Raw genomic sequence first — 14,256 nt, forward strand, 5'->3', positions numbered from 1 at the left:
TAATGAATTGCCTGTCCCTCTTCCTCCACTGTCAGAGGAGGAGGTGGAGTTGCCATTTGCTTCTACAAAAGCTGCCCTAGAAACAGAGCTGTCGAACCTGGAAGAGTCTCCCAGAACCAGAAGTGACATATCAGGAGGTGGACCATAGAAGTCATTGCGGGATGAGAAGAAAAACATTGAAAATTGCTATGGTAAAGTCTGTATTAGGTAACTGGATTGTTGGTCTTTGACTCATATGGGGAAGTGAAAAGTCAGCAGACAAAAAGGGGACTCTTTTTCATGTCAGGCCCATATTAACTCCTCACATCTGGCTGGGTTGCCAATTGTGTTTGTCGGAACTTGCCTCGGAGTGCAATCATACTTCAAAGACTCACCGTTTTTGACATTTTCTACTCATTCCTCTTTATAAGGACATGATCAGGGGAAAGCAGTGTGTGAGCTGGCTCTATTTCTCAAATGTAAAGTCCATAAGCAGGAAGGGATACATTGGAGAAAATGGTTGGCAACCTTCAGTCTCGAAAGACTATGGCAGTGGTATTCAAACTGGGGGGTTGCAACACCCCAGCCTGTGGGTCCTGGTCTCTGCCCCCTTCAGGGGCGGGGGCAGCCAGGAGACAGGGGGAAGGCAGCAGCATGATCCACAGGATCGCAACGCTCAGGGGGTCTGCAGGGGCTTGGGTGCACTTGCCCAAGCCTCCTGCAGCCTTCCGAGGGTGCGGGGAGCCCTGGGCAACCTTTGGCAGGGCTCCCCAGGTCAGGGAAAGGCAATCTGCTCTACCTCCGCAAAAGTGGAAGCGGAGCGCGATCACCCCACTCTCCCTTTCCCTGACCTGGGGCGCCCTACAGGCGCTCACGCAGGGCTCCCTGCATACAGGGGCGGCTGCTGCAGGGACTGGAGGGTGCATCCCAGTCCCTGCAGCCCCCTGAGCGACACAATCCTGGGAATTGCGTCGCTGCCTTCCCCCTGCTGTCTCCCCCCGCCCTCGCAAAGACTTACTGCGGGTTTCAAACTCCTGGAGAGTTTGAAAACCGCAGGACTATGGTATAAGCCTACAGCACCCGGTATTCCCGGGAGGTCTCCCATCCAAGTACTAACCAGGCCTGACCCTGCTTAGTTTCCGAGATCAGACGAGATCGGGCATGTGCAGGGTAACAGTTGCTCCCATATGTTGGAGAAGGGTATTATTTATGAGCAAGATCTTATTGTGAGAGGCTGGGCCAGTTATGATGCCCATAATTTTGAGTTGGCCCCAAAGGGTAATAGCCAAAAGTGCTTTTCAAAGAAGGTGTTTTGGCAAAATCTTACATCCCTTTGTATGTCATATATTTTATTTCAAACATACATTTCTGCTATTGTGTATATTTAATTTTGTTGCTAGAATCTAGTCAATATTCAAAATTATGCTTTTGTTCCTGTGCATTACATCACAATACATCCTCATTCTATATCTACTGTTCTCCTTATCTTCATTGACAAATCTGTTTCCTATAACCCAAGACAGCAATTCTCAAAACTTTTCACAGCCCAATCCTATCCAATTTTCCAGTGCTAGTGCTGCTGTGCCTATGGGGTATGCACTGCTTCCTGTGTTGGGGGTGCAGTCACAAAGGCCTCCTTAAGGTTTGGGAACATTTGTCCCCTTACCCTGGGGCTGCATTGCGGTTGTACCAGTGCTGGAAAGTTGGATAGGATTGGGCTATCATTCTCCTGAGCCCTTTACACTCAAAAACAGAGTCTTCCAAAGTACCTCAGGGAAATACTCTCTAGATCAGTGGTTCCCAACATTTTTTCACTTGCGTACCCCTTGGCAGCCCATTTGTATAATTTTTCCACCCCGCAAGGTATTCTAATACAGACCTGCCTTTCCCCATGTTATTCAATTCTTTTTCAAGCACCCCTAAAGGTCTTGGCAAGTACCCCTGGAGATAACTCTACCCCAGGTTGGGAACCACTGCTCTAGAGCAGGGGTGCCCAAACCCCAGCCCTAGGGCCACTTGCAGCCCTTGAGGACACCCAATCCGGCTCTCAGGGAACCCCCAGTCTCCAATGAGCCTCTGGCCCTCCGGAGACTTGCTGGAGCCCACGCTGGCCTGATGCAACCGCTCTCAGTGTGATGGCCAACTCTTCGACCTCTCACATGAGCTGTGGGATGAGGGCTCCCTCCACTGCTTGCTGTTTCACATGTGTGATGCAGCAGCGGCAGCAAAAGAAAGGCTGGCCTTGCTTTGTGCAAGGACTTTGATAGTCCTTGAGCTATTGCAAGACCTTCATTCATTCATATAAGTTCCATCTCTAATATATTCACTTATGTCAATTTATTCAAATTTTAAATGTAAATTTATTCTTTTTTCCCCAGCCCCCTAACACAGTGTCAGCGAGATGATGTAGCCCTCCTGCCAAAAAGTTTGGACACCCCTGCTCTAGAGGGATAACAGCAGCCAGAACTGGAGTGCAGGCAGCCACCAATAGTAGCAAGTGGCAAGTAGCAAGTGCTTTTGTCTATCAGGGTGGGGTCAAACTCCTTTCATACCGTGGGCGAAATAGCATTCATGGTGCCTGCTGAGGGTGGAAATGGCATCATTATGCAGGAAGTGACATCATTAAACAGATGAGGGAAAGAAATAATGGTTCTGTTATTGTATAGGAACTCATTAGCTGCAAATGGCAGAAGAGAAAAACTTTGTCATAGTTTCAAGCTGGGAAAGCCCACATCACTTGACTTCTCAGCTTTTAAGCTTCATGAAGTGATGTCTCAGCAGAAGCGGCTGAGGCAAAAGCGGCGCTGCTGAAAGTGTGGTCCATGTGATAATCTCCGTGCCTCGGCAGCACCTCCCTCTCTAACAACTTCTTGGTCTGCCCATTCCCCTATAGCATTCTTTGCCTCCTGAGGCCTCCTTCAGCCTCTCCCTCCCAGAGCCTCAGCAGAAGTGGTGCTGTTGAAAGGGCAGCACTGGGATTATCATATGGTCCAGATTAAGCCCCTCTTTGCCCAGCCCACAGATGTACACATTTGGTCCATGTTGCATATATGCAACATTGGGCAGAAATGGCTTAAGCGATTCTGTGGGCCATATCTGGCCCACAGGCCTTATGTTTGACACCCCTAGATAGCTGGTCAAACCTTGAGTTGCTACAGAAATTACAACTAAAGCCAAATTCAGAGTGAATTTGGAGGGTCCTCCTTAGGTAAAATGGAGAATTCCGAAGTAAGCCAAAAGAGTTTCGATAAGAGCAGAGAAACAACCTGAACCTGGTCAGGAGGTCTGGTCTAGAGGTTAGAGCCTCCATTTGCCTGAAGATAACATCCACAAGGTTGCCAGTTCGAGGCCACCAGCATTGTGCGACCTTGAAGCAGCTGACAAGCTGAGCCGAGTTATTGCATCTGCTCTGAGCGTGGGAAGATGGAGGCCAGAAAGTGAAACCAGATAAGAAAGAAACATCTGAATGTTGTGGTTCTTGGAAGATAGAACCTTCTTTCAATTGTAAAAATCCCTACGGGTATTTAAATAGCCTGCCTGTGTAAACCGCCTTGAATAAAGTCTTGAATAAAGACCAAGAAAGGCGGTATATAAATACGTGTATTATGATGATGGTGATGATGAATACTCATCTGCACCTGTGAGATGTTCAAGCACGCCAATTGCACCATTACTCCGCCTGAATATATTCAGTGGACCCCACATGAATATATTGGTTGGTGGACCCCCGCATGAATATAAGAACATAAGAAGAGCTCCACTGGATTAGGCCATGGTTTGCTATCAGGCTGGGGTTCATTTTTGATCTTTACTTTTCCTTTTAATTTATACACTTACATATTTCTGCATATGTAGACACCCTCCCAGCTATTTTAGTGTCACTTCCTTTTCTGTGGGTAGTCCTCTTTCACGTACAAAGAAATTAATAAACACTTGGCCCTCTGAGTTCATTATTAATACCGGGGGACCTTGGTATCCATGGATACATTTCATTACATTCACCCCCTTCTAGTGGTATAGCATCTATACCAATGTAGTCTGGGGAGATGACACAGGCCAACACACATTTTGCTTCCTTAAACGTTACACCAAAATCCTGGGTATATTTGGGGTGCCGATTCAAAAAATGGCTTCCGTTTTGCCCGATCACGTCTAGTTTTGGGGACACGGCATAGCCTCTTTAGTGAATGGTTCAAGCAGCTTCCTCCTGAGGAAACCTACACCATGGCTAGCAAAATAGCTGGTGTGGACTGGAGGAGACATTGCGGGTTCTGTGCCCTTACCCAGGGGAAAAGGATGAATGTCCCCTTCTCCAGTGGCTACTGCAGTGCCCATAGGATGCAGTTGTAGCCATTTTGGCGCCACTGCTCTTCTAGGTGCCGGGCAGTTTAGTAGTGAGTTTCAGTTGACAGAATGAATAAATCAAGTCTAAAGGGGCTCAGCTAGATGGTGTTTTAGCTGTCTTACAACCCATCCTTAAGATCCTTTCTAGTTGTTCCATCCAGTCACATGGAAAGGTATATTTGAACCAGAAATCTTGACCAGAAAGTCAATCAATTGTGTAAGGAATATATATATATATATTTACTGAGTGAAAGGCATGTGTTTGACTGACGTTCACGTGTCTTCATGTTTTGCTTTTCTAAGCCAACTGGTTGGCACCTGAACTTCCTGGAACTAGAGTTTTTCAGATGAACACAAATATGGGGTGGGAATACTACACCAATGCCCTTGGATAAGAAAATATTAATACAAGACTTGCAGCTCAATCCAGTCAATGGGGCTCTGCTGTCGAGACGTGTTTTGTGAGCAGAACCAGCACGACCCACGTTAGAAGTGATCCTGCTAGCAGTGACTCATGCCAGATCTTATCCCCTCTTTTTCAAACCTCCCCACCCCTTTCCTCACCTTCAAAATAGGTGACATGTGCCCAAATAGACCCAATGCTACACAGGCACCCTACCAGGAAGTAACTAGAAAATATTTTTAATTTGCTCCTGCAGGCTGTCCCAGTCCCCCCTCCCAACCATAGGATGCAACATGTGCCTTTTTGATCACCATGCACTGACTTTGGAGGCAGGGGATAGGATTGGGGCCTAAAACTACTGGGGAGAAGATATGAAGGGGCTCATTGTATAGATATGTTGAAGGAATCTTTGTTGGCCTTCTTTAAAGTAGATAGAACATGCTCTGCCTTAGTCAACAAAACCTTTATTAGGCATAAAATGCTCTGCTTTAGGAGATAAGGCCATGGTGAAAAACATTAATTCAAGAGCCCCAGTGTGGAAAAACTGGAGCTGCTTACTCTAAGGGTGCAATCCTAACCCACTTTCCAGCACCGACATAAGGGCAGTGCAAGTCCGAGGTAAGGGAACAAACATGGCTTTACCTTGAGGAGGCCTCCGTGACTGACCCCCAACTGCAGGATGCAGCACTTGCCCCACTGACACAGCTATGCCAGTGATGGAAAGTTGGTTAGGATTGCACTCTCAGTCAGCTTAACTAAAGGAAATAATTTATCCGCTTGGGGTCTTTGATCCTTAACTCTAAATACAAGGATGGAAAACATTTGGAAACAGAGTGCATTTGGCATTTGGAAGCAGAGTGTGCTGAATCTATGCGGTCTCACAAAGGGCAGAAATAAGTGGATAAATCTGTACAAAGCCAAGAGTTTGCAATGTTTCCCACTCATGTGACAAGCAAATTCCAATAAAGGTTGAGATACCAACAATTTCAATTCAGAATTCATTTATGGATCACTTCATGGTCAAAGAGGAAAATAGTCATACATAGGAACTGATTGCTAGCGTACCAGCAGTGGCGTCACTAGGTCACCCGGTGTGGGAGGCCGGCACATCACCCCCAAGATGGACCTTGTCCCATGCAGTGGGCAGCTGGGTGGTGGGAATGGTGATACACCATTGCCCCGCTCCAATGGTTTTTTGGCTATAACGTTTGATTGAATAGAGATATTTCAACGCTGTTTGTTTCATTTCATTCTGCATGAAATCACACATCAAATGATATATAACATGGTGGTATTATTCAGAAATATAAAGATTTGAAAATTTTTGGCTAGTAGTGGTGTCACCCCCCCCGTACTTGTCACCTGGTGTGGTCAGCACCCCCGCACCCGCTAGCAATGCCACTGCATTCCATGCAACTCTTTGGAGGGCACATGAGATAATATTATTAATTTTTATAGTGCTGCCCATGCAATAAGATATGATAGATACAATAAATGAGTAATGAATATAAAGGCTAGAATAATGTACTCCCCTTTAAAAAAACAAACAATAGTGCACCTTGTCTCAGTATTATGTTACCTAGCCAAAAAGGCATCCCAGATTGACTGGGCACAAAATCCAGACACGTGGCTCATTTACAGAGCAACCAAATATTCAGTGAGTCTTGGAACTGCTGGTCTTATTTTTGGAAACAAATGCAATGCTGCCAGGCCCAATTATTTTCAGCAAACATCTTTCTGCTACTGAAATGCCGAATGGTGGATTTTGGCTGACTTGGTCACGTATGGTTTGGCTTCCTGCGCCTGCAAAATTGTCATGGTTCCTAATGCGAGCGATGGAGTCGGGGGTCCCACTGCACCAGAGATGAAAGATGCCCTGCTTATTACTCTCGGAGACACCTTTTTAACCTGTACTTAGCGGCTGCAGCAACTTAAAAACTCAGGGACAATGTAGCACAACTGGTTGCTTCCACTCCAGAGAATGAGAGTGAAAGAGAAGCTGTCAGTTCTGCAAAGATTAAAAGCCGCAGTGGAAACTGTGACAGTGTAATGATGGCTCATCGCCTGTATTCTCTTCCATTCTTATATCTATGTGGGTGACTCCACTGGGAGTTAATGGCACTGTGCTAGATTTATGCCAGCAAAGCCAAGAGAAGAATCCAACTTGCTTTGGTACAACGTAGTTGCCATGAGCAAGATGCTGTCGAAACAATGTGGTGGGGGTTCAGAGAATACTGGAATATGAGATTTAGCAACAATTTGGCTGCAGTGCTTGGGTGAACAAGGGCCAGTGTGCACACCTGTGTGTATCGCTTGGTTCCTTTCAGCTGAATCTGTGAACCGATTCCAGTAAAAAGCTTCTATGCTGTTGAGCTGTGATGGCTCATTCACAGGACGTGTCCATCATACTTGGGAGGATCACCACAGGCACCCATCAGACCAGCAGTTATTCTTTGGGAAATGCACCCATGATGAGTCCCATCTGAGAATGCACACGGGACTTGCAACCACACGTTCACCCCAGTTTGGGGGTTTCGTCATTGCAAAAGCTGCACTTGCCCAGGGGTGTCAAACTCATTTCATATAGTGGGCCAAATAGCATTCATGATGCCCGCCGAGGGACCCCAAGTGACATCATTAAGCAGGAAGTGACATCATTTTGCAGGTGATGGCCAGGGATAAGCGATTTGTTCGCAAATAGAAACTTGTCAGCTGCAAATGACAAAAGAGAAAATATGCAACTCTTGAACATATTTTCGAGATATGGGAAAGTGTGACCACCTTTTCAGGTGTCACTGCACAGCTCAGCAGCTGAGATGTGCTTTGCAAGGTGATGCTTCGGCAGAAGTTTCACTGCTGAAAGGGTGGCTCTGGGCAAGCCCAGTTACTGGCTTCTTGGTGGCCCATCCAACCTGCAAGCTTTATGTTTGACACCTCTCCACTAGCCTTTATGTTTGACACCTCTCCACTAGTCCCTCCTCCAGTGCTGTCAATCAACCTTTGACAAATGTCCAGTGTCTGCATTTATACCAGCAGCATTTGCTTGCCAAAAGAGGAAGCACTTTCTCCCCAAGAGTTTGCCCTTCTGAGGGATGAAAACTTCCTGGTTCAGACTTATCACGTGATTTGCTGTTCCAGCTTTCACAGGGAACTTTCTTTCCCTTGTTTTCAGTTCCGTTCTTTAACCAAGGAAGTGGTCTAAGCAGGGAGCTTCTAAGCAGGGAGGTTCCCCATAAACCAATTGGCAGTGCCAGCCAGTTAATTGTGGTCATTCAAAATGACCTACCCTGGTTGAAACAAGGGAGGAAGCCAACAGAAAACATGAGTTGAGATGGACTTGAGATGAAGCATCTCAAGTGCATCTCAACTCATGTTTCCTGTTGGCACAATTCATTTCAGTTGGGTGATTGCCAAGAAAGCACGTCCCCATGTCTTTCACCTTACTTAGGGTTCTGGGGCCACAATAAGACTGAGGTTGATTTTCAACAGGGAACATGGGCAAAAGTTGGAGAGTGGGGACCAAACACACACATTTCAGATTTTTCAAAATAAATGTTTCAAGGGAAAAGCTATACCCTATACTGTATACCCCTATACTTGTCCAAGTATTTACATCAATAAAATAATCTAAAATATCTCACTGGGAAAATAACATCCAGATGTGTTAAGTTCATCCCGGTAACCAATGATTCAGTGGATGGAAAACTACTGCTATTGCCCAGCTTCAGTTTAGTGGATCCGTGATCTGTCTAAGAGATGTCAGCCCCAAGCAGTGGCATAGCTAGAGAGGGTACAAAGCACAGTCTTGCAGGGACCCTCACCACAGCATGCAAGGGGCCCCTCCCCTTTGGAGCCATTCCAGGTGGTGAGAGCAAAACGGAGGCGTATGCCTCTACTTGGCTCGTGGAGGTTCATGCCTGGACAGGTGAACCACCATCATAGTTTTCTGCCTTGCTGATGCCCTGAGTACTCTTAACAGCCCCAACCAGCATCCTTCTGTCCTGGGATCTTTGCTCTGCCAAGTCTCTAGACTGGTGGTCATGTTGTCCAAGGCTTGCTCTTGGCTGGCCTCTGTCCTCTCCACACACACACCATGTCGCATGCTTCAAGGACTGTGTCCTGGGATGACTGAGGGTCTCTGTGAGCTTGTTGTTCATTTCTTGGTTTGCCTGCAACAGATCCCTGGAGAATTTGAGATGCTGTAGCTTCTACCTATACCTTCCTCTCTGCCCTGGTCATGTGAGGTCTCCATTGCTCAATTTCTGTAAAGGAGAACACAGTTTCAAGTAGTACAGTACCTGCCTGATCCTTACTATGGTCAGTGCTGAAGGCATGGAAGACACACACACACACACACACACACACACACACACACACAGAGAGAGAGAGAGAGAGAGAGAGAGAGAGAGAGAGAGATCCCCGCTACTACTGACTGACTCCCCAAGTTTCCAAAACTTGGAAACTTTAATTAGTTTTAATTTTAATAGTTTTAATTAGTTCAGAACTTGTCTGCTCCTTACTGTAATCAGTACCAAAGGTGTACATCACCCCCCTTCTAACACTCCCCACTCCTCACCCCCAGCAACTTTCCAAACTATTCCTCACAGGTTCTGAAGATACCTGTTGTGACAATTCAAACAGCAGCAGGCCATGTTTATCCATTTGTCAGGCCATTTGTCAAATGCAGATGGTCCTGTCTGTAGGGAGGGGGACCCCTTTGAATATACGGAAACCAGGCTCAAGACCTTCCTCACCACCTGCTTCTTACCCCACATCCCTTGGTGCTGCTGCACCAGTCCCGAGCCACTCAGGCATGATATGACCGGTCCACAATCCACACAGAGGAACTGGTCAAGGATATCGAGGAAGGGCATGCTGGTCTTGGAGCATCAAGAATGGATACTGCTCTCTTTCACCAGTTTGTTCCTTGGTTTTGCTCTTGCATGCATCAAGGTCGCTCTGATAGCCTGTCCTCAGGCTTCTATGAAATGTGGAGGAGAAGAGAGTGGTGGGCTAGAGTGTCCCCCTGTTTCTGAGGAGGAAAGCTCCTACATTCAGGTACATTTCACTCTAGAGGTTAATAGCAGCTTGGTGGTGGTGGACGATTTTCATCAGAACTTGTATGCACAAGAAGGGTGTCCTCTCCTGGTCCTGATCCTAGATTGCCCCTTCACAGCAGTGATTCTTTTTTAAACAGAGTAAACAACTGGTTTTAACTTCATCTGTGCTAGAACCCATATTCTTGTGCTACACAGGAGGTTGTTTGGTAGCCATTTGTGGGTCTAGTGGGAGCAGTGGCTGACATTCCCACTTCATTCTTGCAAATGCACTTGTTTCCATATGCGCAAATACCCCAATGTTTAGCAACAATGTAATGCAAAAAGCAGTTTTACTGCTGCTATTAGTTCATCTTCAGCCCTCCCTAACCCTTGGAAGCAATTGTTTGAGATGAAAGTTCAGCCATCAAGTCTAATTCAGTGGTTCCCAAACTTTTTTGCACCAGGACCCACTTTTTAAAACGTCACTGTCAGGACCCACCAAGGTTTACCAGACTTTAAAAAAACAGGAGTTCTAGAAAGAAATATTCCATTTATTTATAAGTAATAATAATAACCAAAAAAAAAAAAAAACAACCCTCAGTCTTTCTTTCTCTATATTTACACATGCTTGCGAACTGCAGGAGTTCAGCTCCTTGCAGGTCATTTAGCAGCTGTCCTGAAAACTGCAGGAGCTGAGCTCTTTGCAGTGTAATTAGTAGCTACAGTATCTGATTTTTCAATAACCTCAGGGTTTGAGGCAATTAGTTATCTGATCTTTCCATCACCCTTTGGCGACCATACAAAATTATGCACGGGAAGGATAAAGTGGATAGAGAGATGCTCTTTACACTCTCACATAACACCAGCACCAGGGGACATCCACTAAAATGGATGGATGTGTTGGGAGGGTTAGGACAGGAGGTACATTTGGGAGGGTTTAGGACAGGAGGTTAGGATGGGTTAGGATGGGTTAGGAGGGTTTAGGACAGGAGGTACATGTTGGGAGGGTTAGGACAGGAGGTTAGGATGGAGGGTTGGGAGGGTTAGGACAGACAAAAGAAAATATTTCTTTACTCAGCGTGTGGTTCGTCTGTGGAACTCCTTGCTACAGGATGTGGTGATGGCATCTGGCCTGGACGCCTTTAAAAGGGGACTGGACAAGTTTCTGGAGGAAAAATCTATTACGGGTTACAAGCCATGATGTGTATGTGCAACCTCCTGATTTTAGAAATGGGTTATGTCAGAATGCCAGATGCAAGGAAGGGCACCAGGATGCAGGTCTCTTGTTATCTGGTGTGCTCCCTGGGGCATTTAGTGGGCCGCTGTGAGATACAGGAAGCTGGACTAGATGGGCCTATGGCCTGATCCAGTGGGGCTGTTCTTATGACCCACCAAAAATTTGTTCATGACCCACCAGTGGGTCCTGACCCACAGTTAGCGAACCACTGGTGTAATTACAATAATGATGGAGTACTCAGCTAATCAGCTTTTAACATGTGATGGATTTTTCCTCCATAAAGCTGTCCAATCTCCTGTTAAAGGCCACATGGCCAGGGGTCATCATCACAGCCAGTGGCAAGGAATGCCACAGTTTTTCTCCTATGGGAATAGCATTTGCCTCTTCAGAAAATGCTATCCCCATAGACAGTTGGGGGGGGGCAGCTATGAAGCATAGCATGTAGGTCAGTACTTGTTGGCAAGTTTCTACCTTGCTGAAGTATCTACCAAGGATAATATTTGTAGAAGAAGTATATTAAAGCCAATTTTCATCATTCCACCCCACTCTACCATGACCAAGAGAAAAGTCAGAGCATATTGGTGAAGATGAAGGGGTGGACTTTTGCGGATTAAGGCAAGGGGTGGACTTTTGCTGATGAAAGTCCAGGAGTCCAGGGCAGGAGGTCTGGTCTAGAGGGTAGAGCCTCTGTTAGCCCAAAGATAACATCAGAAGGTCGCCAGTTCGAGGACACCAGCAGCTCCCTGAACGGCTGAGAATGGTGAGACCTTGAAGCAGCTGACAAGCAGAGCTGAGTGATTCACCTGCTCTTGGTGTGAGCAAGAAACGTCTTGGCTGCCCTTCATGTGAGAGATGGAGCTGCTTGTCAGCCTGTGTGGGAGAACTGGAGGCCAGAAGTGAGACCAAACCAGGAAGATCCATTCTGAAATGTTATTGGTTCTTGAAAGAGAGAACCATTTATGATTGTAAAAATCCCTTGAGGGATTTAGAAACGCCTGCCTATGTAAACCGCCTTGAATAAAGTCAGAGTTGTAATCCGATGACCAGAAAGGCGGTATATAAATACCTAGTTATTATTATTATAAATGCAAGACGGGCGGTCATTTTGTCCAAGGCTTGCTCTTGGCTGGCCTTTGGTTCCCAAAGGTTCCCATTGAATTTTACGGGACAAAATATTCCTCCATTTGAGGTGTTGACCTTGGTGATGGATAGGAAGGTGGGGAGAAGAAGCAAAGAAAGGACGTATTCTCTATCCCTTCCCCATTTGTCAAACTTGACAGGCTATTAGCTAGCTTAACACAAAATACACTTTTTTAATTTCTGGTTCAGTGTGATTGCTAACATGCCAGCAACTTCTAACTTTTGCAAGAATTTTCTGCTTAGGCTCCGGTTTTGTCGGAAGGCCTCATCCCCACAGTTCTAATATCCTGACAGCAGGACTAGACGCTCCTATACTTCTGCCTGATCTGAAACCCTTTCATTTCCTCTGAAAGTGCCACTAGGAGTGTTCACAGGCAAGGTGTCTCCCTGGATCCTTCCATGTATCTTTTCTGAAATCTAAGTAACAAGCTGGAATCCCCAAGGCAGACATCTTGGAAAAGCAACATGACAGCGTGACGCAGAGAACAGCTAGCAGAGATGGCATGTGAGCCCTTCTCTGAATTCCCTTTCCAGTTTTTGGCCAACCCCCACTAGTGCTTCCATGGCTGCCATCTGGCTCTTTTCTCTGTGGGTACCATAGCCCCCATAGGCTCCAGGGCCCCTCCAGGCAACAACTTAATTGAACCAGGAAATCAGCAGCTTGCAAAAGGTAAAAGTGAGTTAGGTGCAGGACAGCAACTTAATAAAATCTTCCCCTACATTTTGAGGTCTGCTTCTTAAAGGTATAAGGTAGAGGCTCCCAAACTGGGAGCCAGGGAGCCACAGAAACCAGCCAGGGGAGCCATGGAATCCTCACAAAAAACCTGCCACCCTATACAATGTATAGGATTGTAGCCCTACTGGGGAGAGCCATGGCCAATGGCCCAATAGGTCAAGGGAGCCACCAGTCAAAAAAGTTTGGGAACCACTGGTATAAGGTGTTGAGTGTGTCAGGTTAGACTAACATTCCATTTAACACAGCCTTCACCTCCCCCTACTTACAATGGCTGTTTAGGGGTTTACACAAAAGTCCCACCTATATGCTTTGCTACCTGAGACCTTTAACAAGGGACATGAGGGACTGAACCAAGTTCATCCAAGGGTGGTATGCACAGTGCCGGTCTGTGACATTTTGTGCCCCTATCTGCCCTCCCCTTTTTTTTTCCTATTAAAACCACACTCCCAGTTCCTATCTTCTTTGACATCACTTCTCCCCTTAGTTTTTTATGGAGAAGGCGAAAGGGAAAGTATCAAGGTGCCATTTTTTCAGTTAATTCTTGATGTCCCTTTACTTTTACAATATCTTAAAAACAGCAACAAACAGTAATACCGCCATAAGACCATGAGATAGTATACTTTGTAATATTTTCAATCATATCAGTTATAATCTTCCAGGCATTTGTATACACTAATGTCAACCAACTGTGCTTGATCACGGATGCTGAAGTAGCTAAGGTCTGTGAGTTCTCAGCCCATGTCTTACAGAATACCCCACAAATGAATCCTGCATCTGCTGAAAAACCTGTTCCACTGTAATATCTGAATGTGTCTAGGAGTGCCATATAAAGATCTCTTCCCTACCAACAGGAGATGGCCCTTGTCTAACCAAAGGATGCAACAGCGGCCAGACCTCCACCCTGGATTTCTCTGTTGACTGCATTTGGTTGGCAACCTTCAGTCTCGAAAGACTATGGTATAAGCCTACAACACCTGGTATTCCAAGGTGGTCTCCCATCCAAGTACTAACCAGGCCTGACCCTGCTTAGCTTCAGAGATCAGACAAGATCAGGCATGTGCAGGGTCAACGTTGGCAGAATTTACCTGATCAAATTTCACTTGTACAGAAGAAACTCATTTGGCTTTCCTCGAAAATTCTCAGAAGTTTCTCCTTAGAAGCATCCCGGAAATCTACATTGAGTTTCACTTGTTTGAAATGTCCCTGAGAGCCATAGTGAGGGTCTGGGCCAGACTTGTGACTTTGCAGATGACCTACAAAGACAACATAACTATCCCTTCACACGTCTTCAGCCAGGAGAAGAACTGAGAATGTGGAAGCACCTTCTTTCCAATTCCCCACAACTGTAGGAGGGATGGTCATACTGTGACCATTTGAT

The 14,256-nt window shown here is 46.0% G+C and overlaps 2 pseudogenes; both read right to left on the minus strand.

The window, feature by feature from the left end:
• Positions 1-1,047: 1,047 nt before the first annotated feature.
• Positions 1,048-1,164, minus strand: LOC136638296 (5S ribosomal RNA; annotated as a pseudogene).
• Positions 1,165-13,840: 12,676 nt separating this feature from the next.
• LOC136637961 (5S ribosomal RNA) lies at positions 13,841-13,954 on the minus strand (annotated as a pseudogene).
• Positions 13,955-14,256: the final 302 nt, after the last annotated feature.

The sequence above is a fragment of the Tiliqua scincoides genome, chromosome 1 (assembly GCF_035046505.1).
Source record: "Tiliqua scincoides isolate rTilSci1 chromosome 1, rTilSci1.hap2, whole genome shotgun sequence".
NCBI lineage: Eukaryota > Metazoa > Chordata > Lepidosauria > Squamata > Scincidae > Tiliqua > Tiliqua scincoides.